Source organism: Protopterus annectens, chromosome 2.part0, assembly GCF_019279795.1.
Source record: "Protopterus annectens isolate FY-2018-M chromosome 2.part0, PAN1.0, whole genome shotgun sequence".
Taxonomy (NCBI): domain Eukaryota; kingdom Metazoa; phylum Chordata; order Ceratodontiformes; family Protopteridae; genus Protopterus; species Protopterus annectens.
In genome coordinates, this window is record NC_056728.1 from 1,479,879,107 (window position 1) to 1,479,895,124 (window position 16,018).

The following is a 16,018-nucleotide window of genomic DNA, read 5'->3' on the forward strand; positions in this document are numbered from 1 at the left end:
TGTGTGTGTGTGTGTGTGTGTGTGTCTTTGTCTGCGTGCAACTCCAATGAGTTTCCTCAGCCATGATTCTAGTGCACAGCATGCATCCACACCTAAGTGAGCCTTAGAGACATCCTCCATAGCACACATCTGGTGCAGTTGGGGACTGTGGCATATATGCAAGTCATGCTAACTGCAAGGGTTGCCAGCACGCACATTCCAAGTGATTCCCATTACATTAGACATGACTTGCCAGTTGTTCAAGTGTTAGACCTTATGGTTAATGTAGACTATACCTTGTTCTCCAGGTTCTCTTGTGTACATGACTGTGACTGGCACACATTACTGGAAAGTAGTGTGATATATGTTACAATTGTAGCATACGTGTGATCTTCTCCTCAGAACTTATGTTAAATTATATGTGCTCTCTGCCATGTTGTACCTTAGCATGCAGGAATGTTTGGAAGATACTGGATGCTGATGCCTGGGAAACACCAAGTATGTCCTCTGGTAGTCTGTTAATGGTACCTGTGGCTAAAGTACTAACTTCAGTACATACCTTATATTCCACTGTGTCTTGAAAGTAGGTTAGACCATCTCTTAGGAAGGTGTAGTTATCTTGGATGATGTCTGGGAAGCTGACTTTTACTTTGAGGCGTTCAGTAACTATATGCACTTTGAAACATACCACCTTATTTATTTATTTAACATTTGTTTACCAGGAAAATCCAGCTTGGAACAAACCAGTTTTCAGGGGATGCCTGGGAAGAAACATTCCAGATGCATATCTTTGTCACATGAAGGAAACCAGAGTACCCAGAAGAAACCCACGCAAATGCAGGGAGGACATGCAGACTTCACACAGAAGGCACCCCAGCTGAGAATCAAACCAGAGATCCTCTTGCTGTGAGCTGACTTTGCAAACTGTTGCACCACTGCGCCATCCTATGCACCCTAATGGGTGGATTAACAATGCAGGCACTACACATGTGCCATTACATTGTGCACTCATATTGTTGAGGTACAGGTCTAGAATCCGAGATAATCTTCTAGAGTGGTGCAGTATTTCTTCCATGGCATTTCAGTTCACAAACTCCAGGTAATATTGTGCAAGTGAGTTTGTTGCTCTGTAATTATCCCAATCAATGGATGAATACTTTCACTCATCCCTGTCTGGGTTGTTTTGTTCTACATTAATTGTACAATGTAGTAATATATAGGCTGTGTGGCCTTTTGTATTTATGGATGGTGACCTATTAATGGCAACAAAATGATGCAGTTTCATATCCATAGTATGTTGGATATAGAATAACTCCATATAGTTGTCTTCTCTAAACAGTATTGAGGCATACTAATCTTCAATGTAAATAGATACTACACCTCCTGTGGTTCACACAACTTCCATTTGCTGTCTGGATGTTTGGAAGGCATTGTAGCCTTGCAAGGCCAAAGTACTTACTCCAGCCTTGAACCAGGTTTCTGTGACTGCACAAACATCAACATCTTCACTGTGAAGAGTGCTTACAGAGAGTGTGGTTTAAAATGTGAACTTGAAAGGTTTAGCAGCATGACCCTTACTTTGTTGGAGTTGTACATTTTCACATTGGTTATTCAGATTTTTTGACCTTGCCTAATAAAGGCATTATGAGAAAAACAAAAATGTCCAAACCCAGAAAAAAACTGAATGGAGGAAATAACCAAGAGCACTGCACCAAAGATAAAAAATCCAACAGATTTATTCCACAACGATGAGAGTTTAGCGCTTTCGTCAAAAGTACATTACATTAACTTCTTCAGAACTACATAACACACTTGATATTGATTTAAATAACCTGCCCTACACCACAATTGGTCAACCAAGAAGGTTGTCATTTCCTGTTAAAAAATGTCATATCCTACTACAAAGGTAGGTCATTTCCTAAATACCTTTACAAGAATTATTAATCCAATAATACCCCAAGAATAAAACATATGTTAAAAACATATAAAGGAAGCAGCTTTTAATTTTAACATGGAACTGAAAGAGATTTTATCATTGAGCCCAGGTGGCACACACGCATTTAACCTTATTTGCCACTTGAGTTCTAATAATTCAAGAAAATCATCAACAGGTCCACCCCTTACACCCAAGTCAACCTGCTCTAATACAAAAAACTTGAAACAGTGTGTGGAATTTAATTTAATGTGCTTAAATAAGGCGTTAGTCTCCCTATGTTTGTTGATATCATAACTGTGTTGATATATCCGTTGTCTTAAAGCTCAGACAGTCATACCCACATAGTAACAGTCGCAACCTGTACAGGATGCGACATCTACAACCCCCTTCCTGTAACAAAAGTACTTTTTGTGTGTAGTGATTTTCCCAAAATTCCTAAGTTTAATAAATTTGGCATCAACAATAAAAGAACATTGGGTGCATCTTCCACATCTGAAAGTACCACCTGGTCCTGATGCCACCTTTTTTCTTTCAACTAAACCTTTGAAAGATGCACACTTTTTGTATACCACCAGGGTTTTTTCACCTAATTTGTTAATGATATTCTCATCAATATGAAACATATTCCAACAATCACAAATGATGCTTTTGATATCAAAAAAATCAGTAGTGAAATGTAATACTAATGCCCTGCTGAAATTGTTCATTTTCTCAGTTCCTAGGGGTCTAACTAACCCCAAAGGGTCATCCAATAATATTCTATAAACCCTATTAGTTGTTTTTTGTTGCACCTCCCCTATTATGTCATTGACAAATTGAGGGGAGTAGCCTCTTTTCTGTAACATCAGAAGAAATCCCTTGTGAAGGGTCAATGTGTAAGATTGGCTAGAATGGTTTTGGAGGATGATGATTTTTTTAGAGAGTGTGACCTCCTACTGAGGATGTGGGAGGCAGGCATAGTCACATTGCTTCACAGTTTCATCTGAGTCTAGTAGCCTAGCAAATGAATACTGTTTATTAGGCTAGCTGTGTAACACCAAAACCTTATTGAGCATATTTGTCTGTTTGCTTTTGGATGAGCAAGCCTGTGAGCACCATCTATTGGCCCTGTTCATGTTGAAGAACACAACATTATATATTACAACTTCTACAGTGGTTGATATATGTGTGGAAAAATCAAGGCGAGGCAGGGTTGTTGTGATTGTTGGTGTTATTACTGGTGGGGAAACAAATGGATGGCTTGGCACTACATGGACATATACTTATATTGTGCCCTCAATTTGCAATGTTTCCACATGTAGTCTTAGAGGAGACATGGTGTCTGAGAATGATAGGGCACCATACCTCTCAACTGTCCAGATTTTTGCATAATGTCCAGATGTTGTTGTTTTCTGGAAAATCAATGGCAAATCATTAAGAAATGAACTCAGAAAATAATGGCAGTCATCTGAATTTCAGATGTCATATCCTTCAGAAAATTCATATTAATGCAACACCTGTTATTCTCTCACCTTTCAAGGTTTGTAAGAGCAATATTTAAAGTGCCCCTATTATTGGACCTTTGTCCCCCCATTATTTGTGGCTTTGTCCTGATTTCTTGCTCTAAGAGCTTGATAGGTATATCTAGATCTATATATATATATATATATATATATATATATATATATACACACACACACACACACACACACACACACACACACACACACACACACACACACACACACACACACAGTGCTCTAGTGTGAGAAGCATCAGATTTACGCTATGGTTAACTAAGTGTACACACATGCATGTTTGGCTTTTATTTTTACCTGTTTGCATGTAGGCAAGCAGTGCGCAAATGGGAGGTACATTGCTCATATCTGAGACTTACTATTATGTAAGATATACCCATTACTACAGCCCACTCCAATCTCTACTCCAGGCTGGGATCACCAGTTAACTAACAGCAATAACCAAATGTATTGGGTGTCTGGGACTGGAAATCTGACATAAATCCAATTTCCTCTTTCACTGTTTCTGCACTGCTGTACTCCATCCAAACTGGCTAAGCCTTATCAAGTTTTATATACGCAATGCACCACTCAAATATGGAATTAAGACAAACTTGATAACAGTATGAGACACAGAGTTACAGTCTGTAAAACACAACCAACTGCTAGTATACCTCCAAGACCTCTACATATATCAGGATTGAAACCCTCAACAGCATTAGTTTCATCAGACAGGATGGCTGCCTTAGTTCTTTTGGCCACAGAGGCAGCTTGCCAGCACTGAGGTCATTCATCACACAACCACCTGCATAATAATGTACACTGCTATACATCAGTTACCTAACATTTACAATGTATGATCAAATCTATATTACTGTTCTGAAATTGTGGGAGATAATAACTGTGACAAACACACATATACAATGGGTTTGGGGGTAGCATAGATGAGTTATTGTTATTGCAGTTACAAGGGGACACTCCTGTTTTGAAGGGTGGGGGGACAAGCCACATTTACTGGTAGGATACAGACAGTTATGAAGTCAGACACTGCAGTGTATAGCCTCACGTTCTAACTTCTGTCTTGAATGATGTACCAGTAATCTGCTGCCATAGAACTATATGAATGTTTCATGCATGAGGCCTACTAATTACAAATGGACACATAATAGCAAAATAGTTTCTGTAGTCACATGTTAATTTAATTTGTGTAGAAATATGCCACTATTTACTTGAATACTTTATCAAGTTCATAGATAGAAAGGATATGTCATAATATTCTACAAGAATACAGTGTTGGTTAAGGGCCTACCTTGCAAATGCAGCAGCTGACACAACTATCGTTCAGGGCTGACTCTGTTTCTTTATTTATTTTATTTATTTATTTTACATTTGTTAACCGGGGGTGTTTGACTGAGCCGAAAAGGCCCTTTTTCAGCAGAGGCCTGGGGAGAAAAGCTCCAGATAGAAAAATTAAGGATACGTTTAGTTATTTAGACATGCTCAGTATACACACAAATTACAAAAGACATGTTTTTACAGTGGTATGCAGCACATCAACAGTTACAATGGAGAAAACAAACAAAAAATATTAATTTAAAAATAAAGGTAATTAATAGATTTGTGGTGTACAGCTGACATTTGGAACATAGGTAGAATACATACATAGTACACAGGTACAGTACATACATTGTAGATTAGCCAGTGTTTGTGAGTAAGATTGAAAACTATTATCAAGTACTCTAGGTTTAGTATTTGTACCTTATCTGCTTTCACCAGGCTGGGGAGCAATCATGGCACTGCCAACTTTGCTTGAGATGTTGCCTGATGTAGTCTTTAAACAAGGCTTTGGATGATGTGTTTTGAATGCTAGTACAGACAGAGTTCCATTTTTTAACCACTGAACTACTATATAGTGCATCTCCAAAGCTATTGTAGCTGTTGGTGACTTCTACTGGTACTTTGCTTGATGATATAAGAGGCATTTTGGCTGAGTGATGTTGTACTAGGTTTCTGAGAGCAGGACACTTATTGGGGAAATAATAGATCGAATGACAGAGGCAGAGCTAATTGTAGGTTAGGAGGTTGGGCAGTTCAAGCCAGTGGAGCTGTCTCAAAGCAGTACAGTGATGTGTTCTATATGAGCAATTTGCAGCAAAGCAGGCAATTCTGTTATAGCAGGCTTCCATTTTGCGTAGTTCAGTTTTGTTGAGATTAGTCAGAATGGGAGATGCATAGAGTAGGGTAAATAGAAGTTGGGAGTAAGCAATGGCTGATCTTGTGTTGTTTGTAAGAAATGGTTTGATACGATAGAGTGATCCCAGTTTGGCATGTACTTTTTTAATAGTTAAGTTGAGATGACTATCAAAGTTTAGGTGGGAGTCTATGGTTATTCCCAATAGCTTAGGCTGTGCCACTTGAGTGATTGGAGTAGCATGTGTGGAGTAGATAGTGAATTGACTGTTATCAGTGTTTTTGTTAGAACTTGGTATAATCATAAGCTGAGTTTTCTTTGGATTGAGGATAAGTTGGGCTTTGGTAAGGTAGTTTTCAACATCAGAGAATGCTAGTTGAGTTGTTTGCAGGAGGGTGGGAATTATTTGTGCAGCACAGATTAAGGTAGTGTCATCTGCATACTGAATGATAGATGCATGCTGTGGAGGTATGGAGGTCATTTGTGAAGATTGTGAATAGTAGTGGTCCTAAGATAGAACCCTGTGGGACTCCTATAGTTATGGGCAGCTGAGGAGAGAGATGATTTTCCCATTTCACAGCTTGGTACCTGTCAGTTAAGTAGCTTTGGAACCAGGTAAGAGTGGAATTTGATAGGTGATATTGGTTTAGTTTGTTTAGCAGTATTTGGTGCGAGACTGTGTCAAATGCTTTGGACATATCCAAAAAAAGAGTTGACATGTGCAGGCCTTCATTTTTGAGATGGTTTACTGTGTCTGTGAAGCAGAGGAGGGTGGTAGCGATACTATGGGCAGGTCTGAAACCATGCTGAGTAGGTGACAGGATGTTGCTGTCTAGGAGATATTTTAGCACCTGGGTATGGATGCATTTTTTCTAGGATTTTGGCCAGGGGGGAGAGTAAAGCAATGGGTCTGTAGTTATTAAGTTAATTGGTAGTCCTGCCTTTATGTATGGGTGTAACAGGATATTTTCCAGAGTTTGGGCACATAGTTTTCAACAATTGATCTGTTTATGTGATGGAGATTGGGATAGCAATAGCATCTGCTGTGAGTTTCAAGAAATAGCTGGGGAGTAGGTCAGCTGCTGTTGATGAGGTTTTTAGTTTGGAGAGCATGCTTTTGATTGAAGTGGTGGAAACTGTTTTGAGGGTAAAGCTTGTATTAGTGTTATTTGTGTTGCAGGGTGATAGTGAGGAATGAACTGTCCTGTGATACTAAGGATAGAATTGAGTTCACAAAGTGGGAGCTGAATTGTGTTTCAATGGGAACTTTAGAGTCAGGGGTGGTTGGTTTGGGGGTAGCCTTTTTGGTAGGTTTTAGTAGCTGGTTTACATTTTTCCTAAATTTGTGGGGGTTGTGTTGGTATTTAGTTTGTAATGTTGTGTAGTAGGAGTTTTTGTCTAGCCTAATGCATTTTTTTGCATGGTTGCGCAGTTCTTGGTACTTAGTTAAGCTTTGTGTTTCTTTGTTTTTTTGATAGTAAAGCCAGGCAGTATCTCTGGACTTGAGGATTTGTTTGGTTTCTTTACTAAGCCAGGGGTTTGTAGAGGTTCTAACCTTGATTCTGCACAATGAAGCAACAGTGTCTAGGTGTTGTAGAAATGTGTTGTTGAAATATGCTACAGCCTGGTCAAGTGGGAGGGTTTTTAGGGGGGGTTCCAGTCACAGTTACAGAGTAAAGTATTGAGGACCTCAGGAGATAATTTTTTTGTGTTTCTAGTGGATATATATATATATATATATATATATATATATATATATATATTTAGTGGTTTTGCATATGCTTGTTCTACTATGTATAAAGTATATTATGTTGTGGTCACTTAAGGTATCTGGGAGACTGCCTGCATGGGGGTACAATATGGGGTTGTTAGTTAGGACCTAGTCAAGGATAGATTCCCTTTTAGATTTTTTATCACATCTAGTTGTAATTTGGACTTGCTGCTGGTAGCCATGGAGATTTATTAGATTACTTGATGGTTCCGATATGCAGGTGAACAAATCTAGGTTGAAATCGCCCACAATAAGGGTTTCTTGTAAGTATGTGGAAGAACACCAGGATAAGAAGTCTTCAAGGCTAGCAGGTGTATTACCAGGTGGAATATAGATCACAATTGTGGTGATGACCTTTTTAGGGTGAAATTGAAGTTATGAGATAAGTATGTCCCACTTATTGGGGGAGTGGTAGAAGTTTGGTAATTGACACAGAGTTAAGTTGGACTTATACAGTAAGGCAGTTCCACCCCCTTTATGAAGTGGTCTGTCTTGTCTAATGATATTGTAGCCGGTAGGGAGAACCTCTGAGTTAGCTATGTTTTTATTTAGCCAGGTTTATGTTAAAGCAACTATGTCTGTGAGCAGTGTGCTATTGTGGCTTGGAGTTCAGGTATTTTATTTTTGATACTTTTAATATTAATATTTAGCATTAAAATATGGTTGGTTTAGCTGCTCTTGTTGATTTGCCCAGGGATGAAGATAGTGGGGGTGTTATGTTCTGACATTTGTGTAGGAGCAGCTTGTGTTGGACAGGATGGATTTGGGCCTGGGTTGGGGTGGATATCCCCACTTATGGTGAGCCTGGTGTTGAGATGATGATACAGATGTTGGAGTTTGGTGAGGATTGTGAGAAAGTATTGTGTTTTATTGGAGTATGAATGAGAGCATATGTGTTTAGTTCTGAATTGGTCTGTTATGTAGTTCTTGAACAATTGTGGGCAGATATTATTATAATGTGTGGTGTCTGCATATGAGAGTGCATAATGTAGTGTTGTGCTACTAAGTTTAGGGATATTGCTAGAGTGATAACTTCTGGTGTTATAAAGAATTATGAGAAGACAGACTAGACTTAGCTGTGTGATAGTCATGGTTATAAAGTTTAAGTTGGTACTAGGTGAGGGTCTGAATAGGAATTATAGGGTTGCACTATATGTGGATGAGTAAGGAGTGTGGGTGATGTAAAAAAATGCCTGTGGGAATGAGAGTGATTGGGAGTATTTTGTGTGGAGTAAGTTGGTGTGGTATAATGTGATCTGACTTGAGGAACTGTGATTGGTGGAGGTGATGTGAGGGTGAGCTGTGGGTGTGGCTGTGATTACTATAAATGTAGAGGTAGTGGGGCGGGAGGGAATAGGGGGCAGGGGAGCAGAGAGAGCCCAAGTGTTAGTGAGGGTGACAAGAGTAAAACGTAAGTATAACTTTACAAATCTGAGCACTTTAAACAAATTCCTGAGGTCTAATGGCTTATCAGCAAGCAGAATGCAATTGCTGAAGAGCACTTGTGTCCTGGTGGGAAACTGGAAATTTAAAGATGGCTCCATGCTCGGCAGGATTCCAATATAGACTTAGTATTGGGGAGGGAGATAGCACAAGGGCTGTAAACCAGGTGGAATGCAAATAAACCAGAGAGGCAATCAGTGGAAAACTATCAGTGAAGGCCTCAGAAGGGATAAGTAAGAATTCAAACTACCTGTAAAGTGAAGGAGAGAAGAGACAGCAAACTTTATTAAGGTTGGGAGTGTGTCTTCACATTGACTTTGCTGATTAGTAACCAGTTTTTGCACAGATTAGAGTAGGGAGATACATTAGCAATGAAGGGGAATGTACAGAGATGCAAATAAACAGGTGGGCCTCCAAGTGATACAAACTAAGGCAGAAAGCATCAAGAGGGCTACTTGATGGCTAATTTAGTCACAGGGATCAGAATTAAATGTATACTGTCTATTGGACAGTTAGGATTACTGCACTAGCTGGGGGAGGGCACAAGGCTACAACAGTCAGTTTTATTAGCACACTGAGAACTACTAAGAAATACTGCTACTGTAATAGCTTCACTCTCATAAACATACAAGTAGAATGCCTGGGTGGACTGACCCTGCTCTTGAGGGTCAAAATGTATATCCTTGTGTAGTTTGGCAGTACTGATTCCTTCTTAGACTTTATGGGTGGGGTGGTAGCCACAGACTGCAGATTTGCTTTGAGTATGCTCTGAAGATAGAGAGCAAAAAAAAAAAAAGAGAGGATGAAGCTAGTAGAAGGAGACAAAGACAGGTTAAAGGAAGTAATGAGGAGATAGGAGGGTGTAAAAGATACAAATCTGAGGATGGTGTGGATAAAGCAGGAGAATAGATGCTACTGCTACAGTTTGAGAGTGCTTCAACAGTAACCATATCACAGTGCCATAACAGTTTGGAAACAGGTTAATAAATCACGTACAATACATTTATTAGCCAACTATCCTGTGCATACAAGAATAAGGAAAATGAACACTTAGCACAGCTGAATCAGTAGCAGAGACAACTGTAGTGCTAAATCAGTAAATACTGTTTCTAACTCCAACACTAAGTCAATTAGATTTACATTACAGTTATAACAGCAGTATTAGTCCATCATAGTAGCATAGCGACAACATAGCTGCAGTGGTAGTGTCAGTAAAACACAATTGCTGAATGACAGAATCTACCAGTTAAATAAACAAATAAGCAGATCAGTAGTCAGGAACCAGAAAAATGAATATTAGTTGTATAGATCCAAATACAGCAAAAAGTAAGTATAACTTTACAAATCTGAACACTTTAAACAAATTCCTGAGGTCTAATGGCTTACCAGCAAGCAGAATGCAATTGCTGAAGAGCACTTGTGTCCTGGTGGGAGACTAAAAATTTAAAGATGGCTCCATGTTCAGCAAGATTCTAATATAGACTTAGTATTGGGGAGGGATATAGCACAAGTGGTGTAAACCAGGTGGAATGCAAAGAAACCAGAGAGGCAATCAGTGGAAAACTATCAGTGAAGGCCTCAGAGGGGATAAGTAAGAATTCAAACTACCTGTAAAGTGAAGGAGAGAAGAGACAGCAAACTTTGTTAAGGTTGGGAGTGTATCTTCACATTGACTTGCTGATTAGTAACCATTTTGTGCACAGATTAGAGTAGGGAGATACATTAGCAATGAAGGGGAATGTATAGAGATGCAAATAAACAGGCGGGCCTCCAAGTGATACAAACTAAGGCAGAAAGCACTGAGAGGGCTGCTTGATGGTTAATTTAGTCACAGGGATCTGAATTAAATGTATACTGTCTATTGGACAGTTAGGATTACTGCACTAGCTGGGGGGGGGGGCAAGGCTACAACAGTCAGTTTTATTAGCACACTGAGAACTACTAAGAAATACTGCTACTGTAATAGCTTCACTCTCATAAACATGCAAGTCGAATGCCTGGGTGGACTGACCCTGCTCTTGAGGCTCAAAATGTATATCTTGTGTAGTTTTGCAGTACAGATTCCTTCTTATACCGTATGGGTGGAGTGGTAGCCACAGACTGCAGATTTGCTTGAGTGTGCTCCTGCTCTTGAGGCTCAAACTGTATATCCTTGTGTAGTTTTGCAGTACGGATTCCTTCTTATACTGTATATGTGGAGTGGTAGCCGCAGACTGCAGATTTGCTTGAGTGTGCTCAGCAAGCAGAATGCAATTGCTGAAGAGCACTTGTGTCCTGGTGAGAGACTAGAAATTTAAAACTTAAAAATGCATTCAAGTAGTACACAGCCAATACATGGATAGGTGCAGGTTGTTATTTTTAATATATGTATGTGAGTAGAAGATGGTATTAGTCGCTAGGTCCCTAAGTGTTCAGTAAATGTGCTATGTGTTGCCTCTTAGCCAAGGCAAGGGCATTCTGAGCATGCCTACAACTGTCTACAGGGACAGCAGCTGGGGGGTTCTCCTCTGAGTACTCCTGTGACTGTGACTGTGTTGACCTAGGCATTGGTGGGGGGGGGTGTCCTTTCCCCTTGCTGATCCTGCTGCAGGTCTTTACACAGGATCAGATTGTGGAGCATAGGACATACTGTGAATGTTTGTGTACATGTGTGGGGAATATACTGCAGGGCTAAACTGGATATATCTAGGCACTGGAACCATGACTTTAGAAGCCCAAACACATACTCTGTGATGTTCCTAGCTTGTGTGTATGCCTCATTATGACATTCTTCTGTCAGTGTGTATGCATTTCTGATCGGTGTCATCATCCACAATTCCAGGGCATAGCCAGCATCCCCCATAAATGCGCTGTGGGATGTCACCCTTAGTAAACATCTGGTACAGTTGTGATGTGTGCCAGATATGGGAGCCGTGATAACTGCCAGGGTTGCTAGCATACATATTCAAGATAATCACATGGGCACTATACACAGCTTGGCAGTTGATGGAGTGGTATCCCTTGCAGTTAATGTAAATTCTACCCTGCTCACTAGGTGGTGCCTTAATATTTACATGAGTGCAATCTATGGCACTCAGTACTTCAGGGTATTGTGCTACATGGTAGAAACCATTGCATATTGCTGGCACTCTGCTCAGCATATGGGGGAAAATGTATATGCTCACTGGCATATAGGAGCATAGCATCCAAGAAGTTGAGTATCCTGGATGCTGATGCCCGTGACACTCCCATCATGTCCTCAGTTGGTGTTTGAAAAGTACCTGAAGTTAATATCCTAAGGGCTACACATACCTTAGTTTCCACTGGGATGGGTTCCCCTCTGTTGGCTCCGTCTCTGAGTGGAGGGCAGCAGAGCTCACAGAGTTCTTGTAATGTGTCCCTGTTCACCCTGTAGCACTCTACAATCTCCAGCTCATGTAGCACCTGGAAGGTTACTCTGTGCCTGAACACTCTTCTCCTTTTTAGCCTAGGCCTATTGTCATCAGCACAAGCAGCATTGACTTTAACCTCTAGCACATACAGATATAAAATAGCTGCAGTAGCCCATAGCATTATGTTAGTTAAAATATCCAAGTCTCTACTCCAATGGTCTTAAAGCATCAAGGAAAAATTATAATGTAGGTTGTATGCATACTTTATACCTTTCTTGAGTAGGGTCATCATGTGGGATTGGCTAATTAGGATGCAGTTCACCTGCATAGGATATAATTAGCAAGATTTAAAGGTCCTAATTCAGTGTACTGTAGTGAGCTGCGCACACAGTCATTTAACAGAGCATAACAAAGGTAAACTATGTCAAAATGTTATCTTTTCATCCCTGTTGTCTTGACATGTGCAGAAATCACTGATTACTGCAAGTTACACTTTATTTGTATAAGCTGCAATGTCAGAACACTATGAGAAAAATTACCATATCCTGTATTAGAACCCAGAGACATCTATACTCCAGTCCAATGCTTAACACCTCTCACCACAGGATCAGTCGCACAAATTCCTATCACTGGAGGCTATTAGCAGACCACAGCTCAGTTTAGTGGGTTTGAGTGATGCCCAGCAGTGCTCAGCAATATTAATTGAATGCATCAGATTTCTATTTCTGAATATATAGTTCATGTCTGATACGTAGGCTGGTCTGGTCACACAAAGAAGGTATGCCTCGCCACAACCATTTGTGGTAAATGGTGCATTGTGCAAATATGCGCAATACACACACACAAAAAAGTGACTTGACACACCCCCTAAACTGTCATAAACATCCAATGGAAACATAAACACCATGTAGGAGCCTACACAAAGTGAACATCCCAACATGGTTCCTGCTTTTTGTGATTCAACAAATCCACTAATTTCTCCACTCCTTTGCATATTAACCATGCTGACAGCCTGGAATCTACATGGTTAGTAGCCATGTAAGCTGGGCAGCAGCCGTGGATCATAACTTGAAAGACACAAGGCAGGGGATTACTTTAGCTATGGTGACAGTACATTATAATCCTCTTTGACATGACATTTCTGGTAATCATATTTAAAACCTTTTGTAGCAAGTGGTGCACTGCACAAACATGAGGTAAAAAAAAGAAATTTAAATTTACAGTAATCTGACACACACCCCTGATGCTTTTGAACATCCACAGTGTATACTTCACCCACTATATGCATGTTGTTACACTTTCATGGGAGTTTTGTCCATATTTCCAGACTTTTACATGCTCTTGCTTTCGTGAAGACTCCTGTAAGGGGAAATATTCCACATGCACTACCAGCACGGACATTAAGTCTACACGGTTGCATTTAAGGTTGTTGGATCACTCCACCATGTTGTTTTGTTTCAGTTGCATAAATATCAACTACTTATTCTGTAATTTGCATTCCATGAAAGTTTCTTTAATTGCTCGTGAGTGCACATTATTGTGCACCCCTACACAGCGTTTACTGAATCTAAAATTTGCCACTCCCGTGTTCGGATCACATTGCGACAGGCACATGGAAAAAATGACCATGTTAGCTTTATTGAATTCCCAATTGATTTTTTTTTTCAGACTATCATTAAGTCAAAAAGTTATAAGCAAATGTTTGAAGATGCACTTAGAGCATTTGCAATACTATAAATTTGGGGAGCAGAGCAGCTCCAAGACTCTAAGCTTAATTTGGTTACATCCTCCAGGCTTATTACAGTACAAGCTTGGCCAATAAGGATGTTTTAAAGGCATGGAAGGGGGTAAACATTTAATACAAAGTGTGAAAAATCAAGAAAGAAGCAATCTGTCAGAATGGTGTGGAGACAGAATGAAGGGAAATAAAGTACAGGGACCCTGAAGAAGTGCAGGAGGGACAAGTATGCACAACAGGACCCCTTGCAATTTTTGTCATTGTCTCCATTTCATCTAAGGCTGGCCTTTTTTACTGTAGTGAGATGTGTGAGGTGTAGATAGGGTGCATATTGAGACAGTCTGTAAATAAAAATGAATGACCACAGCCTTTGTTAACCACAAGTAATGGTCACTGACCTGCTGTAATATAGGCCAACCCCTTTCCAGTTAGCGCCACCCATTTAGCTACGTCTTAAAGTCCTCCTTGATTTAAAGTCACCAGCTGCCACTGAAATGATCCATAAGGTATTATTATGGGACACTATCACTGTTTTAGTATTTATAATGCTCTGGTCTTTCCATATTCACTAACAATCCAATTTAATGAAGTTTATGTATTCTGTTTTATTTCCCTTTGAAGAAAATCAGATTTGCAATTATGCTTCTAGGGTAGAGTGATATGCAGTCCTATTATTGGGAGACAAGTTATTCCACCAGCAATGGAATAACTATTCTTTATAACAAAATTGACTGACTTTGCACAAATGGAAAATTCCCACTTATGGGTAGGCTTTTGAATACATTGTATACATCGATAGCTGCAGATGGAGTTCAGTGTACAAGACACAACAGATTTTATTCTAAAACAGATAAAGTTTAGAAGTGACATCAGAGAAAATACTGTATGCAAACAAATATGAAGGCAAATATTCCAAACGTGATTAAAATATTATTATTCATTTTTTAGAATGAATCTTGATGTTGTTTTAGAAATCCTTGTTAGCTACAGGCAGGGGATGTCTGCGTTATCTCCTTTTATATTAATGCATTCTTTCCCTCCTGTCTCCACACATAATGATAAATGCACAAGCCCTTCCTCACCTACATATAACGTTAACAGTTTGTTACTCAGGTTATCAAAAAGTTAAATAAAAAAAATATATATTAACTGACTGAAACAGGAAAAAATCAAGCCAAATCACTGAAGAGAAAAAAAAGACATAATTAAGCAATATATAAACTGAACAATGGAACTCTGTTTGTTGTTGATAATAACAATGGAAACTATCATGTCATGAACCAAACTCAGTTTTGTTGAAGTTCCAAGGACCCAGTGTTGATAAACTTTCAAATACTCAATGGTTTTCTTCCATGAATTCAAAATGAGCTAAGGCCAGTTCTAAGCACATTCTAAGAAATGATATGACAACAGTCACACATTTGTCCTGATAAAATAGTTAAACTTATATCAGGGAAAAAAAAGCCTCGGTACCTTTGCAGCATATTTATACATTTTCTAACCAATAAATCAATTAACAAAAATATAATAATAGAAATGCAAATCAGTCAGATGAAGGCCCAAACACATTTTCAAGGATTGCAAACACTTTCAGAAGCACTGCTTGATGAATATATTTGGTGGATATTCTGCTGCTGCCTATGAAGTTCAGACAAGTTCATTGTCTTCGTAGCAAGATATTAAGAGTATCTGTGGTGTTTAGTGACCCTCCACTCTGCATCTCCCATGCTGCAAAACATTCTGTTATCTTTTTTTCAGTTCCTTTACAGCACGACATAAAGATGATCCCTGGTGTCCAGTGTTCCTCACCTGCTGTTCTTGAATAGGTGCTTTTTGCAAGAGTGGCTCTGTGCAGGAACTTTAAAGAAGGTAACAAACTTTGGTAAACAGATATAGGGTATGTAAGCAATATGTGTGGCAGTTTCAACAAATAAAGATGGTATTCAAAGGGAAAAAGAAAACAAAACTTGTAACAATTTAAAACAGCGCTTATGTTACAAAGATTTCTCTTTAAACAAACAGAAAGGTATTGAATTTAAAAAAAAAGGGTCCATCCCATGCCATACTTTTTCCTGTTGTGTTAATATATGTCA